Source organism: Ambystoma mexicanum, chromosome 14, assembly GCF_040938575.1.
Source record: "Ambystoma mexicanum isolate Mex_15411 chromosome 14, UKY_AmexF1_1, whole genome shotgun sequence".
Taxonomy (NCBI): Eukaryota; Metazoa; Chordata; class Amphibia; order Caudata; family Ambystomatidae; genus Ambystoma; species Ambystoma mexicanum.
In genome coordinates, this window is record NC_090940.1 from 427,187,165 (window position 1) to 427,202,471 (window position 15,307).

A 15,307-nucleotide genomic window follows, 5' to 3' on the forward strand; every position below is an offset into this window, starting at 1 on the left:
AGGCAGGCAGAATCAAGAAACGCTCAAAGACAGGAGCTCAAAAGTCAAAGGGCCGGAGCCAGGGTCGAAAGACACCGGGGCCAGTTGCCCAAGATCACACGGTCAAACAGTTCACGATTCAACGTATCCAAAAGTACTTCGATATTGTCAATGTTCTGAAGCAAAAGTTATAAGAAGGAGGGAGGACAAGGGCAAGCCTTGGAAATTAAAAAAAAGGGATTCACCCAGTTTCCTCAACAGAAAACAGTACCTTGTTCCAATGGTGCAGATGGTGCCCTGCAGTTGTTCCTGTTGGGTTTCCCGCAGACCAACGATTCCTGGAGCTTCGTCGAGAAGGACGAAATCTGAAGGGGGACTGCACCACACAGGGATGAAGCCGGCACCAGCGACGAGGAATAAAAGGTGCGCTCCCTAAAAACAGGAGAGGCTCTTCAGGTGGCTATCCGGACCACTACAGCAGTGTGCAGCGATTTCGACCACGGAAGAGGATCCTCTGGCTGTAGAAGATGAGCTGGTTATCCCCAACAAGCTCAAGGGAGGAAGACTCCGGACTGGATCTTCTCTGAGTCGTTGAAGGGCAGATAGCGAAGGACTGCAGCAGGGCTTCACCGGGACGGGGTAGTTGCAGCAGCCGTCGTTCTCTCCGCTTCTCTTCGGTTCCTTGTAGTTCAAGTGGTGACTGACTTTTAGCCCAAGAGACCTTCCGTTTATGCGAAAAAACCCCATTCACACAGCCTGGCTGTCAATCACACAGCAGGGGGGTTGTCCAGCCCGGACAACTACCCTGGCCAATCATGACAAAGTGCGACTTGGGTTTCCTAGGATACCCTGTGCAGGGGGTGACTACACCCCTCCCTCACATTCAGCCCACCTAGACACCAAGGCGCCTTTAGGAGGGCTTCTGGGCAGAAGCCCTCCAAAAGACAGTGAACAAAGAAGGCGAACCTATTTTGCCGTGCAAAGTAAAACACAAGAAGGACTTCAACAAAAAGAATTGGTGAATAAACCCAACTGGAGCCAAAAGAGACAATTTGGTCAAGCGGGTTTATGTTCGAGGCTAATATAATAGCCAAGAACAGTACCACGTTTATCTAATATAATTGGGGTAGAAAAGTTAGGGTAGATACCACTGCCACCAGCCAAGTCTAAATGTTAAAAGAGCGAAACAATGCTTTAGGAGGTACAGATAAAAAGGGATACGAATTAACCCTTTCCAGTACTCCCTGGAAGATGGGGTGTATTGGATCTGTCGTAGATTGACTAAGGAAAGTTAATGGTAACTTTACCCTTTACTGGGGGACAGTAGTCACCTCAGAAATGGAGTCGAGGGAAGGCTCAAAGACAACCCTGTGCCACGGCACGGAAGGTGCTGTGTGACACACAAAAGGATGGGGCCTGCTGAAGTGGTGTGCTTCAGAGTCCACAATCACAAAAACGGAGAATCACATAGCAAAACACAGGTGAGAGTGGGGGAAAAGCTCTCATTCTTACCAAGTGGAAACAAATAAACTCCAGAAGTCCATCAAAGCTGCTGGGGGACTCACTAGGTGAGGGAAATTAGCCATAGATGAGAATTCTCCCTAACAAACTGTGCCCGTCGTCGCTGTATCCAGTTCTTTATCGCCCCTCGGAGGAGATGATGGTGGCGAAGGATGGCAATGGCGTGGCGTGGCGTATGGACTCTCCTTCTCTTGACATGGGGTGCCCCTTGCGGCCCAGGGATCTCCCGCTGGCAACAGGGGCATTCTTGTCTGAATATCTGAACACAAGGTGTGCAGTGCCTGTAAGATATCGGCCGACACGTCCTCTGGCAGTGCTGGCAGTTGCTTTGGTGGCTGCAACGGGAGCGATGGCAGTGGCGTGATGTCCTCTGGCTCCTCACCGCCCTGCTGCTCCTCGTCGCTGTCCACATCTGCTTCACCAGGGTCCTTCCCATAGGACCTGGCCTCGATCTTATCCAGCACGGCCTTCAGATTAGAAAGCTCGGAGGAGGAGGAGATGTCTGAGCCCACCATGATTATCGCCCCCCCATCCCCCTTTCTGCTCGACCAGCATGGATGGTGTACAGGAGAAGATCAGCATCGTCTTCACTGGTGTCTTCTCAATGGGTAGAAAAAACTATTCCCCCAGAGCAGGCAGGGCAACTCTCGTTTTAGGGGCCGCCTCCTGCAAGTCTGCATCCGCGACCTTAGCTAGGGACACCACATCTCCTTCCAGGGAGGCCTTCGCCTGGTGAACCTGGGCCTTCACGACCTCGGGCGCGCTCGTGGCCTTCATCGTGGGGGTGGGCGGAGTGTCAACGCCCCGCTCCCCCTTGGTTTTCAATGTCGGTGTGGACTTCCCCAGATGTTTACCCGGATGGTCCGACTTTCTCTTCTTCCCTGACCCAGAGCGTTGGCTTGTGGTCGAGGGTGCCTGAGATGCCGTTCCCGACCTCGCCGCCGAGGAGCCTGCCCCCAACGCCATTCCTGGTGCCTGTGGGCTCGCAGTGCTTTGCCTGATGTTGGACCCCCATTGCCGGAGCACCCTGAAATGTCTTAAAATACTGCTCAGATTTCCACTTGCTGGGTGAGGCTCGCTGCCCGGTGATCTTCATCTGGAGCCACTCCGAGAGTCGCTTACGATGGTCCTTCATGGTGCGAGGCACCATATGCTTGCAGAACGCACAGGTCTCCTCCAAATGTGTTTGGTCAGAATGTAGTCAGTAAAGGCACAGGGAGTGCCCATCGTCCACGAAAATGTTCCGTAGTCCACATCCAGGGCAGATCCTGAACAGAGGCGTCGAGTCTCCTTTATCTTCAGCCATGTACATGCAGAGTAGACCTCAGTAGGCCTCAAAGAATATTCCGGAATCCTCCAAGGAGGGAAATAGACGATAAATCGCACTTGAGGGGCATAGAAAGTTCCGAAAAACGGTTCCCCGTTAGTCGGACGATGGATCTTGAGGCTCGATTGACGGAAAAAAATATAAAAACTAAGAAAAAGCGCAAAACGCAGTAAAAAGCCTGAGATCTAATCATGATTCCCCCCACGCTTGAACGTGCTGACAAAATCTGAAGATGCCTGCCAGAGGAGGGACTTAGGTAGAGGGCAGTCATTGGCTGGGGGCAGTATGACCCAGAAACCATTGATTGGTTGTTAGGAGAAAGACAGTTCAGAAGTGAAACTGATTTCTTTACTGAGGATTCCCAGCCTGACAATGGGGAATATTCATGAACATGTGAATCCATGCCAGACCCCATGCTGGAGAAGAGAATAGTTACCCGGTACTGATAATCTGGAGGACTGATCAGTTTCCCCCATGACATAATTAGCAAAAGCACACGGTAGCTAAGCTGAAGGCTCCACTTCCCTGTAAAAAGTCAGGACAGGTTCAAAAACCAAAGCAAAAAGGTTTTGGGGGTGGAGGAGGGTTTATAGAATATGGAGGGAAAGTGGCAGAATGAGACATCTTTCCTAACAGGTAAGACTTAAGAAATGCATAGATCATATACCAGACAAAACTTGTTCTCCAGTATGGGTCTGGCATGGATTCACATGCTCAAATATTCTGTCAGGCTGGGAATCCTCGGTAAAAGAAAAAACAGTTTCACTTTCACTTACAAACGGTCTTTCTCCTATAAACCAATCAAGGAGCTCTGGGTCATACTGCCCCGAGGCAATGACTGCCCTCTCCCCAAACCCCTTCTCTGGCAGCCATTTTCAGATTTGGTAGCACTTAAAGTGGCAGTATGACCAAGAAGAGGCGCAGAGGGGCAAGCGTCACATGTGATTCCATGCCAGACCCATGCTTGAGAACAATTACAGGTAAGTAACTTGTTCCTACTCCCGCATGGCATGGATTTACATGCTAATGAATAAACTTAGCAGTACATACAAACACAACCACTGGAGGTGGCAAGGCGCAACAGTAGCAATTACTCTTACCTCCTCACCAGGCTCACCTTCAAGCAAACAGGTTGCGTAGCACTGCTTGGCCGACTCCTCCCTGGAATCCCTGTCGACGCAGTAGAATCTTGTGAAGGTGTGTGTAGAACTCCATGTAGCAGATCTGCAGATGTCCAGCAGGGGCACACCAGACAGTAACGCCGTCATCGTAGCGATCACTCTGGTGGAATGGCCCGTCGGACGGCCAGGCAGTGGTTTGTTTGCTAACCGGTGACAGTGCATGATACCGCCGGAGAGTCACTTGGAAATGGAAGCCTTGGACAAAGCTTTCCCATGGTTCACAGGACTAGATCTCACAAAAAGTTGAGACGTCTTTCGGAAACTCTGTGCGTGCCACATAGAACTTCAGAGCACGTGCCACATTCAGCGAGTGCAAAGTCGTTTCATCCGGCGACTAAGGCGTCGGTAAGAGCACAGGCAGCACCAACAGCTCTGTAAGAGAGAATTCTCAGAAATGTGCCCATTCCCTCAACTTTGCTGGATTTTGAGGACTTTTAACCTGGAGAGAGAGACCCTTTTTCCCACTCTCTCATGTATTTTAATGTGATTTCTGAACTCTGTTTCTTTTGGTTGTGGAGTCTGAAACTCCATAGGCGGCATCTTTTACATTGTGGCACACAGCATCTTTAGTGCAGTGACACAGGGTAGTCTCTTATATTTCCTCAAAGTTTAAATATCTTCTCTGTGATAAACTACTGTTTCCCAGAGCAGTAAAGTGAAATTGACTTTACTTACATTTGTAAATTTCTAGGCCCAATGCACACTGTCTTACAATAGGGTGCCGAGGGGTTACTTAGTATCCCCTTTTCTCATGTAACATTTTTATGTTACCCTTTCTTCACTGAATGGCTGGTGGCAGTGGTTTCGCTTTTACTACCGAGGTGTGCATTTAACTCAGGCTGCGTTTGCAGCTGTAGTAAAGCACGCAAGGGTGCCATTTTTGTCAAAATGTCCCCAATTGTCTTTTTTCGCCAATTCTTTGTGGAAAGGTCCTTCTTCAGATTTACTATGCGCACCAAACCAGGTTTCGTACCTTTGTTTGTTTTGCCTTTGGCGGGATTCACAAGTGAAGGCTGCCTCTGGCTCCAGGGTGTTTGGGGTAGGTAGGAAGTGAGGGAGGTGCCCTAAACTCCCTGTGCTTGGTCTCTTAGGAGACCCAAATGCACTCTGATGATTGGCCGGCTGACTGTCCGGCAAGGACAGCCACCCTGCTGGGTGATTGACAGCTAGGCTGGAATGAAAGGGAGAGACCTGAATAAAAGGCACATCTTTTGGCTTGGAAGGCAGAGTCGACCACTGGACAAAGCAACTGAAGAGCTTGAAGAGGGCGCCTGCTCCAACTCCTGGACCGTTGGTTTGCCCGGTGAAGCTTTGCTGCAGTGCCGAACCACCAAGTTTGCATCGACAGAGAAGCCCATACAAGGACGACTTCACCCCTTGAGTTGGTGGCAACAATAAACTCCAAAGTAAGCCACCTGGACATCCATCACGGAGCTGGTTGAATTTCCACAGAGTTGCTGGTGGAAAACGTATAGCCAGGTAGAGGAGCACCAGATTGTGTGCATTGCTTTTAAGTTGGCCAAGAGCTCCAGGAATATCCTCCGGACTCCCAGGAAGCAGGACTGACCGAACCTGAGCCCCCTCATCAGAGTGTGGGGACCCCAGAAGCAAGGAAAATCCGTCTCGACAGCCAAGAACCGCAGTGCTGCTATTTGCAGTAGACACGAAGAGCAGAAACGCTGAACAGCCACTGAAAGTGAAGTTTGCCGGTTGCAAGTTTTGACTGTCCCAGTGCAGTGCAAGAGTCCACCAACGTCCTTCCCCTTGTCCCCACCACTGAGGCCCAGGAAGTGAGATCTGCAGAGCTGCACAGGAAAAGGAGTCATCTGCTGCATCTTTTCTTCATTTTAAAGGTACTGTACAAAGTATAAGAGAATGTCCCTCTTGCTGTAGAGTTGCTTGCATCTTCTACTACTCATAAGTCTAACAGCTTGTGGCCCTACATTGATTCGTCTTTTTCTTCAAAGACTTCTGAAACATTGTGCAAAGACGTTTCTACTTACCTTCAAAGAAGTGCTTCAGTCCATATAGACTCTTGCCTATTGACTTTGGCTTAGCCTGTATTACTTGAATTACTTATTGGGGGATCTGAAAGTACTTGCCTGCTTAAGAAATATTTGTGGTATCTTGATTGCTCGAATAATCTTTTCCTTTTTACTTGATCTTAACTAATTCTGAATGGCAACAGTAAGACATTGATGTCAACAGCACCCTAGCAATTAAAGTCACCTGTGGGTGTAGGTCTCTGCTGTATGCCTCTGTTAGGGAGAATTCTCATAAAAGTGCCAATTCCCTTCACCTTAGAGACCACCAGCAACTTTGCTGGATTTTGAGAACTTGATGTTTTTACCTGGAAAGAGAGTGAGCCTTTTTTCCCCACTTATGTAATTTGATGTGCGTTTTACATTTGAGTTCTTTGATTATGGAGTTTTAGATAACTTCATAGGCATCATATTTTCATGTGTGTTACACAGCACCTTCAGTGCAGTGACACAGGGATGTCTTTTTGTAGACTTCCCAAAGGTTTAAATACCTTCTCTGGGATAAACTACTGTTTCCAAGAGAATGTAAAGTGAAATTGACTTTACTAGTCTTTCCAAATTCAAAGACCCAGCATACACCATCTTACAATGGAGTGCTGGAGGGGTTACATAGTATCCCCTGTGTCTAAATACTCATTTAGCAGTCAAATGCTGCCCTTTCCTATTGAAAAGGGCTGGTGGCAGTGGTTTTACAACGAACTACCATGATTTTTCCTGACCATGAACACCAGTAGCTAAAAATCACAGGAGTCATGTTTTTCAAGATGGCTCCTTCAGCCCTTTGTTTAAACAGGCCCAGGTCGTCTTTTTTCGCCGTTTCATTTTGGAAAGGTCCTTCTAGTGTTGGTCTCTGCGCGCCAAACCAGGTTTGGTCCCTTTGTCTGTGTGCCTTTGGCGGGTTTCAGGACTGAAGACCGCCTCTGGTGTCCGAGTGCCTGGGGTGGGCAGGAAGTGAGGGAGGTGCCCGAAACTCCCTGTGCTTAGTCACCTCGGAGACCCAAATGCACTCTGGCGTGATTGGCTGGTTGACTGTCTGGCAAGGACAGCCACCCTGCTGGGTGAGTGACAGCTAGGCTGGAATGAAAGGCAGAAAACTGTTTATAAGGCGAGTCTCTTGGACTGGAAAGCAGAATCGACCACTGGAACAAAAGAACCGAAGACTGGAAGAGGACGGCTGCTGCAACTCCTGGACCGTTGGTTTGCTCGGTGAAGCCCTGCTGCATGTCCGAATTGCCAAACTACATTCGACAGAAGCTCCTTCAAGGACGGCTTCTTCCTTTGAGTTGGTGGAACCAATCAACTCATAAGACACCTGGAAACCATTCTCAAGACTGGTTAGGATTAACCAGCGAGCGGGACAGCAGTTTGTGTTCTTGAATCTATAGCTACTGGAACTGAAGTGACTCCATTGTGTTTGCTTTCTTCAACGATCCTGTGCAGTGGAGGAGTCCCCCGACGTCCTCCCTCTTGTCCCCATGACTGAGGCTCAGTTACAGCGAGATCTGGAGGACCTGCCAGGAACCACGCCTTCAGCAACATTTGTTTATTCATAAAAAGGTACTGTGCCAACCTGATTGAGAGAATGCCACTCTCGCGGAGAAAGTTTGTGAAACTTTCTCAACTTGCAGACCTAATCAGCTTGTGACCCGAAAAGTTATCCTTTTTCGTCTAAACTACTGCTGAGAACTTTTGCAAAGACTTTACCGTTTGATCCCAGAACTGCTCTCTCCTATCCAGAGCACTAGCCCATTGACTTTGGCCTGGCCTACTCACTTCAATTGAACTCCTCTGGTGAACTGAAACTACTGCCTAGAAAGTATATGTGGTCTATTCTACTTACTTTTGTCCTTTTTGCTCACTGCTAAGTAACTAAACTGCCATTTGGCTCCTATTTCAGGGGAGCTCACACTGTCTCAAAAGCTTACAGTTTTGTATTGAAGTGTATGATATTAAGAGGTCTTTTATAAAAGGGGAAATGTTTTCTAAATGATTGTGGAAATGAATTATTAAGTGTTTTACCAAGAAACACTAAGTATAAGTGTCTACTTGAACCACTGTGATTGAAAGTCGAAATAAGCCTGGCACCTGGCTGTTCAGCTAGCTACCAAAAACGGCGTGGTACAGACTTATACCAAAGGTTGGTTTGGCTAACACCTGTAGTCTTAATTGTGTGTAGTGGTCCCAGAGGGTACTGCCTGCAATTCTGCCTAACAACCTCCCAAATGGGTAGTTACTGATTCTGAACATAGAGTGTATAATTTTGAAGTATATTTGTGTGGTGTTCTACAGTGCTCCCTTCTGAAGAAGGCTTATATTAACTGACTAGCAAATACATTAATAATTGTTTTATCAAGAAACCCTGTGTGTAAGTGTTTGCTTGGATACTTGTCACTGTGAACCTCTGTGAAACTCCAGTACAGCTCACATTGACCCCTCTTGAGATAAGCCTGGCTACTCGTCCACACTACCAACCTGTGTAGTACAGACGTATACCAAAGGTTGGGCTACTATTGCCAGGAGGTCAGGGTTGTTAAGGGTACTGCATCCAATCTTCCCAAACAGGCTTGTTGAGGTGGAATTCCGACAACCTTTGGCATGAAGGGGGGCTGGGGGGGGGGAATGCATCTGCAGCACCACCCTCGTCTCTTAAGTCAGATAAGGCTGCTTGCATGCCAGGACCTCAACTACCCTTCTGGCTGAGGTAATGGCCACTAGAAAAGCAGTTTTCCACAAATGGAACTAGAGGAGCTTGATGCATAGGCTCAAAGGGGGCCCCCCCCGGAAGCCTCGTCACTACCACGTTGAGTTCCTACGCTGGGGCAGGCGCCTTCACCGGCAGTAACGATCAAAACAGTCCTTTGAGGAACACCTTGACTATACGGTGTGACCAAAGAGAAGACCGTCCCGGCGACATGGTGTAGCAGGATATAGCCGCCAGATGCACTTTGATGGAGACGTGCACCAGCCTCGCCTTAGCCAACAACAAGTATGGAAGGATCTGAGCGGCCGTGACCCTCAGAGGGTTAAACTTCTGCGACCGGCACCAAGTCGCGAAACACTTCCACTTTTGGCCGTAGCACTTCAGAGTAGATGATGCTCTGGCCCTGGAAAGGACCTCCCTGCAGTCCACCAGTAGCTCGTACCCATCAAACTCTAAGGCTGCAGGACTCAAGCCTTCAGGTTCAGAGATGCTAGGTCGTGGCGCTACGACCACTGGCAGCATGACTGGAGGAGACGTCAACAGGCTGAGGAGGTCCGGGTACCAAATCTGCCTCGGCCACGCCGGGGCAACGAGGATCATCCTGCAACGGCACGCTTTGAGTTGATTGATAACTCTCAGAGGCCTTCCCACTGGAAGGAAAACGCCCCCACAACCCCCATGCTCCTCGGCTGGTGGATACCGCTGGTGAATTTCTGTCATCTGGAGTTAGTCGCCGTCGTGAACAGATCGATATGGGGTCTGCCCCATTTGAGGAAGAGGCTGTCCACTTGATCCTGCCAAAGCTCCCACTCCTGGCAAGAGTGCAGCTCCCTGGTGAGGGAGTTGGCGATGGTTGTTTTTAACTCCCGCCAGGTGGAAAGGAATGAGGAACATTTCTTAGGCAACGGCCCAGTCCCACAAGTCCTGCGCCTCTCCGGAGGGAGCTGGGGCCCCCCTGCTTCCTGATGTAGAACATTGTGGTGGTATTGTCCGTGAAGACCCTCGCCACTTTGCCCTTGAGGGACGGAAGGAACGACTTGAGGGCCCAGAACACTGCCCGCAGATCCAGGACACTGATGTGGCTATCCTTCTCCAACTGCCAGAGGCCTCTGGGGTGGAGACTTCCGGTGTGGGCTCCCCAGCCCTTCAGGGAAGTGTCCGTGGTGACCGTCTCCTGGTACGGAACACTGGAAGTCCGTGCCCCCGGCGATGTTCGAGCGCACGCCCCACCACCTTATCGCTCGACGGAACTCCTTTTAGAGAACAATCTTGTCTGCGAAGCTTCTGGACACCTAGATCGAACAAGCGTCCAGGAATTTCTGAAGGAGGTCGCATCTGCAACCTGCAGAGCCGTATCAGGTAAATCTATGACGACATGCTGAGAAGCGACTTGATGGTCCGTACTGTGGCGGTCTTCAGTGTCAACAGCCGTTTCACCTTGCCCAGTACTTCCTCCGAGGGGGCCGCCAGGCAGGGGGACCGAGTCGAGGCTGGCCCCCATGAACAGTGCGTTCTGGAATGGAATCAAACAGGATTTTGGATTGTTCATGGAGAGCCCCAGATCAGTCAGCAGCCGGACGGTCCTTGTTAGGGAGAATTCTCAAAAATGTGCTAATTCCCTTCACCTTAGAGACCACCCGCAACTTTGTTGGATTTTGGATGACTATTTTTTTACTTCGAGAGAGAGTGAGCATTTTTCCCACTCTCTCATGTATTTTTAAATGTGTTTTACCTCTGTGTTTTCTTTGGTTATGGAGTTTGAACCACTCCATAGGCATCTTTTAATTTTTGTCACATCACCCTCAGTGCAGTGGCACAGGGAAGCCTTTAATGCTCTCCAAAGGTTTAAATAACTTCTCTGGGATAAACTACTGTTTCCCAGAGTAAGTAAAGTGAAAATGATTATACTAGTCATTTAAATTCCTAGACCCAGCACACCCCATCTTACTATCGAGTGCTGGAGGGGTTACTAAGTAAGCCCGTGTTAGGGAGAATTCTCTGTTAAGGCTAATTTCCCAAACTTAGTGAGTCCCCCAGCAGCTTTGCTGGATTTTTGAGGTTTGTTTCTCCTGCTAAGTGTGAGACTCTTTTTCTCCCACTCTTAGACATGATTTGAGAATGTCCTTTGACTATGTAATGTGTTTTATGGGCTATGCAGTCTTTTTACTCCATAGGGCTTCATGTGTTTTTGGTATGTGTGTTACACAGCACCCTCAGTGCAGTAACACAGGGGTGTCATAGTGACCCCCAAACAGACTCCATACCCTGGGACTGACTACTGTCTCCCAGGGCATGTAAAGTCACCATTGGCTTTACTAGTCTCAAATTGTGAAGAGAACCAGTACAAACCATCATATTGTGGAAGTACTGATAGGGGTAATTCGATTGACCCCAAGTCGGTTTTCCAAGGGGGCACTGTCCAGACCCCCCTTGTCAGGTGTTTGGCTGGTGGCAGTGGATACCACGCAAGATATTCCACCAGAATATTTCCTATGGGATTTTCCCATTCATTTTAAACGCACCACTTTTTGGTGCAATGTTAAAGATATCGCCGGGTTATATATTTAATATTTATTCCCCGTTTGGGTCTTTTTGCCAGGACTCGGTTTTAAAATGGCGTTTGTGTTCACCTCTGAAACCCTAACCCAAGTCGAGCCCTTTGTTCCACTTTTTGGCGGACTTCTCCACAGAAGGCCTCCAAATGGTGCCACTGTGTCTGGGGTCAACAGGATGTGTCAGAGGGGGATTAGGCAACCTGGACTGAGTTGCCTTGGCAAATCAAGTCGCACTCTTGTGTGATTGGCCCAGTGGTGAGCCGCCGGCTCACCACTTAGCATGTTTGAGTGACAGCTAGGCTGTTGAATGGGGGTTTTTCTGCATAAAAGCAGAGCTTTGGGGACTGGAACTTGAGAAGTCGCCACAGGACCTAAAGAATCCGAAGAAGGGAGAAGCTGAGCCATCTACGACGAGACCACCGATGGAGCCCTACTGTACGAACTCACCACTTCCCCGACAACAGAGGAGATCTTATTCCAGGAGTGTCTTCTTCCCTTTGAGCTGGTGGGACCAACCAGTTCGCCTTTTTCGCCTTCCTGGATCGTCCCGTGGTCGAGTCGCCCGTGCCAAGCACCCCGGCGGCCGGATAGCCACGCTTCACCACTACCGCAAATAAAAGGGTTGTACCTTTTAACCGGGAAACTCTGTGGCTGGTTTCTTCCCTGGCAGTGCAACGACCTCCGGCTTTCTTCCTCGTCGAGATCATCTCTTCCTCTGGTTGAAGCCACGACTTGCACCCGCTGCCAGGAACAACTGCCACCGCTGGAACTTTACTCACCATTTCAGGTACTGTGTCCCGCCTGGTCTCCCTTGCAACAGATTGTCCAAGGTGTCCCGTAAATCCTTGACTTTCTAACTGGGTTGACCTCAGACCTGCTAACTGTACCTGTCTGAACTGATTCAACCTCTTGACTTTTCTGCAAAGACTGAGTGCATTTCCACTGTGTGATCTTGGGCACATTCCGCCTTGCTCTCTCCAAGAGTGGGCCTGGCCTATGAACTTTTTGCTCTACAGTAGACCCTGCCTTTCTTGACTTGCTGTGGTTTCTTAAAAGTGTTGGTACTGTGTTATTTTCCTACTGTATGGGAGGATTGGTCCAAGAGACCCCCCCTCCCCTGCAGCCTCTCCCCCCCTGTGAAGTCCATGGCTCGTCAGGGTTTCCCCCTCGCCACCAGGGCCCAGGTGGCGGGTGGACCACTGGCTGAAGACATTGACCAAACATGCTGTATTTAGCTAGGCCCTGGAAACCATTTTGTAAAATCAAAATGGTTTGAGCCCTGTGCACCACAGCTCAGCCCCCACCCCTGGAGAGTCTCACTTGTCCCTGCAGCCGCAGCTGCCTGGCAGATCCGCTGAGAGCCCGTTCCCACGAACAGACGGACATGAGCTAGTGCTAGATGCAAACACTAACATTTCACCTTCCGCAGTGTATCACGGTTCCCAGTATGACCCGGCCAGCAGGACCGGGGTGGAAAAGAACTGTAAAATGGTCCCCTGACAAAAGCAGAGCCCCCAAATACTAATGAGCAGACAACCTGTGATGAAACTCTTCTCTCCATGACCTTTCTGACTAAAAACATGTAACCTGCATGAATATGGCAGAATGTGTGTTTATGTGGCATTCGGGTTGAAGTACCCACATCTCCGTAGCTATGCGCAAATGGTAAAAGTGTCCCCGGGTTTTCATGTTATATGTTTCGCCGAGAAGACTGCACCCCAAGGTCCCATGCCATAACTGAACTAATGCTGCTAGAGTGCAAAGGAAGACAAATACAACCCTATTGGGAGCTCATGTAAATGGTGCACGAAAATGCACAGTATGCATGTCCAAGTTCACCATGTGTCACTGCCATCAGTCTTATTAGTCGGTTGTTCCTGCGTGCTCCACCAACCTTACTACTACCTCGCTTACTGCGCATGTATAGAAATGTAACAAAATGTTGTGGTTGTTAAATACTTAACATATAGGTAACACATTTGAAATGGACATGTAAAAGGCACTAACAATGTTGAAAACATAAGCTTTGAAAAGACTCAATGAGCATTGTAGATTATATGAATGTTTATGCCTCTTCCACTTAAATCTGCAACACACGAGGAAAATACCTTTGTGGGCATATCCAAGGCCATTCCCCCTTCCTCCCCATTGAAGCCTGCCAGACGGAAAAGCAGAGGCCTGTGCTGCTCTGCTCCACCTCCCCCAATTCGGCTGGAGCCGCTTCAAACATTCACATTCCCCCGCAGCACCCAGGGCCGCGGCCTGCCACCTGAATTATTTACAACCCAGCAGTAAACCCCGGCCTTAAACACAGATCCGAAGGCGCCCTTTCTTAGGCTCCACGACCCACCGGCTCACCCTAGGTTAATGGCCCCTATAAAATTAGTACACCCAATATTATAACAACACTACAGGAACACATTCATAACGACTTCTAACGGGACATGATAACTCGGACAGCCCGTCCCTTGCCCCGAGACCCAACCTCGCAACCTATGATACCCGGTCATCAGGACTATGGTAACCATGTATTGATGCATCACCAAAAGACCCCACGCTAGGTGCATTCCTCCTGTGTTGCATTAACCTGTAGAATAACCTATTGGAAGATTTACCGGGGAAGATAATATTGCAATGTTGAATGAATGCAGTGTGCGTGGCCTTAGGGCAGAAAGCCAGGAAAGACGTTCATCACCGACACTGGTCACGGCTGGCACAACAACACCGTCCAGATGAACCCAGCTGACCTGCCCGGCCCACGAGGGTAACCAGTGACGTCCACCAACCACGGCAAACCACATCACAGCGGCACCTATAGTTTGTCGTCGCCACCCAATCCCCACGAACTTGTGCCCCCTATAGTGTGTAGGTTCTTATGACGTTTTTTGTAAATATATACGCCTGTCTTTGCTATTGTCAGACAGAGCGCTCTCGGAGTTTGCAGAGTCCTTTGCATGCCCTATTCTGATTGATAAACTCCCATTTAAGCTCACCCGCACTTTGTCTTAGCCTTATTCCCATCCTGGGAGAGTCCATTATTGTCTCATTGTGGGGAAGATCATGCTCCCTGCGGGACGCTCGCCTTCACTAATCTGCCTTATCTCTCCCTTTTTAAACGAATTATTGGAGTGGCATCTACGGTTACGCGCTCACCTCTGTTTTGCTAAATAAGTGGTGTCTTAACCTAGACTTGTCGAATAATTAACTAGGGAGGTGTATATACATAGTGACTGTTCGAACTTGCTTGATATATTAGTGCCAGTGTATTTTCATAAGTGTTGTTAAATAAATAATTCTATACTTATACCAAAGCTCTGGTCAGTGTTCGCTTGTTCTACTGGGTCTTTGGCCCTATTGTGTATACTCTATATACTGCCTAACTCTTCTTGAGAGAGGTCTGACTGCTCAGACACAGCTACCAGGTAAATCTGGGTGGTGCAGACTGCTATCAATTGGGTTTACTGCTTACTCCTGTGGTCTTAAACTTTTTGCAGTGGTCCCTAAGGGAACTGCACAGGTTTCTGCCTAACAGCCCTGTGTCTAGTTACTCACGTAGCAGTCAATTGCTACCCTTTCCTCTCAGAATGGCTGGTGGCAGTGGTTTTAAAACGAACTACCATGATTTGTCCCGACCGCAAACTATTCGTAGCTCCAGTAACGTTAAATCGCAGGAGGCATGTTTTTCAAGATGGCGTCTGAGCTCCCTTTGTTTAAACAGTTCCCCGTCTCCTTTTTCGCCTTTGTGGAAAGGTCCTTCTAGAGTTTATCTCTTCGCCTTTGGCGGGCTACATGAGTGAATACCGCCTCTGGCGCCCGAGTGTCTGAGGTGGGCAGGAAGTGATGGAGGTTGTTAGGGAGAATTCTCATTCTATGGCTAATTACCCTCACCTAGTGAGTCCCCCAGCAGCTTTTCTGGAGTTTATTTTTTTCACTTGATAAGAGTGTGAGCCTTTTTCCCACTCTTACATGTGTTTTGCCATGTGTATTTCTACTGTTTGTGT

General features: G+C 48.9%; 1 protein-coding gene across 6 annotated transcripts in view; it reads right to left on the reverse strand.

Annotated features, from left to right (window-relative positions):
• Positions 1-15,307, reverse strand: part of YLPM1 (YLP motif containing 1) — a 1,127,325-nt gene that overhangs the window by 428,028 nt on the left and 683,990 nt on the right. The gene's annotated exons all lie outside the window — the stretch shown is intronic.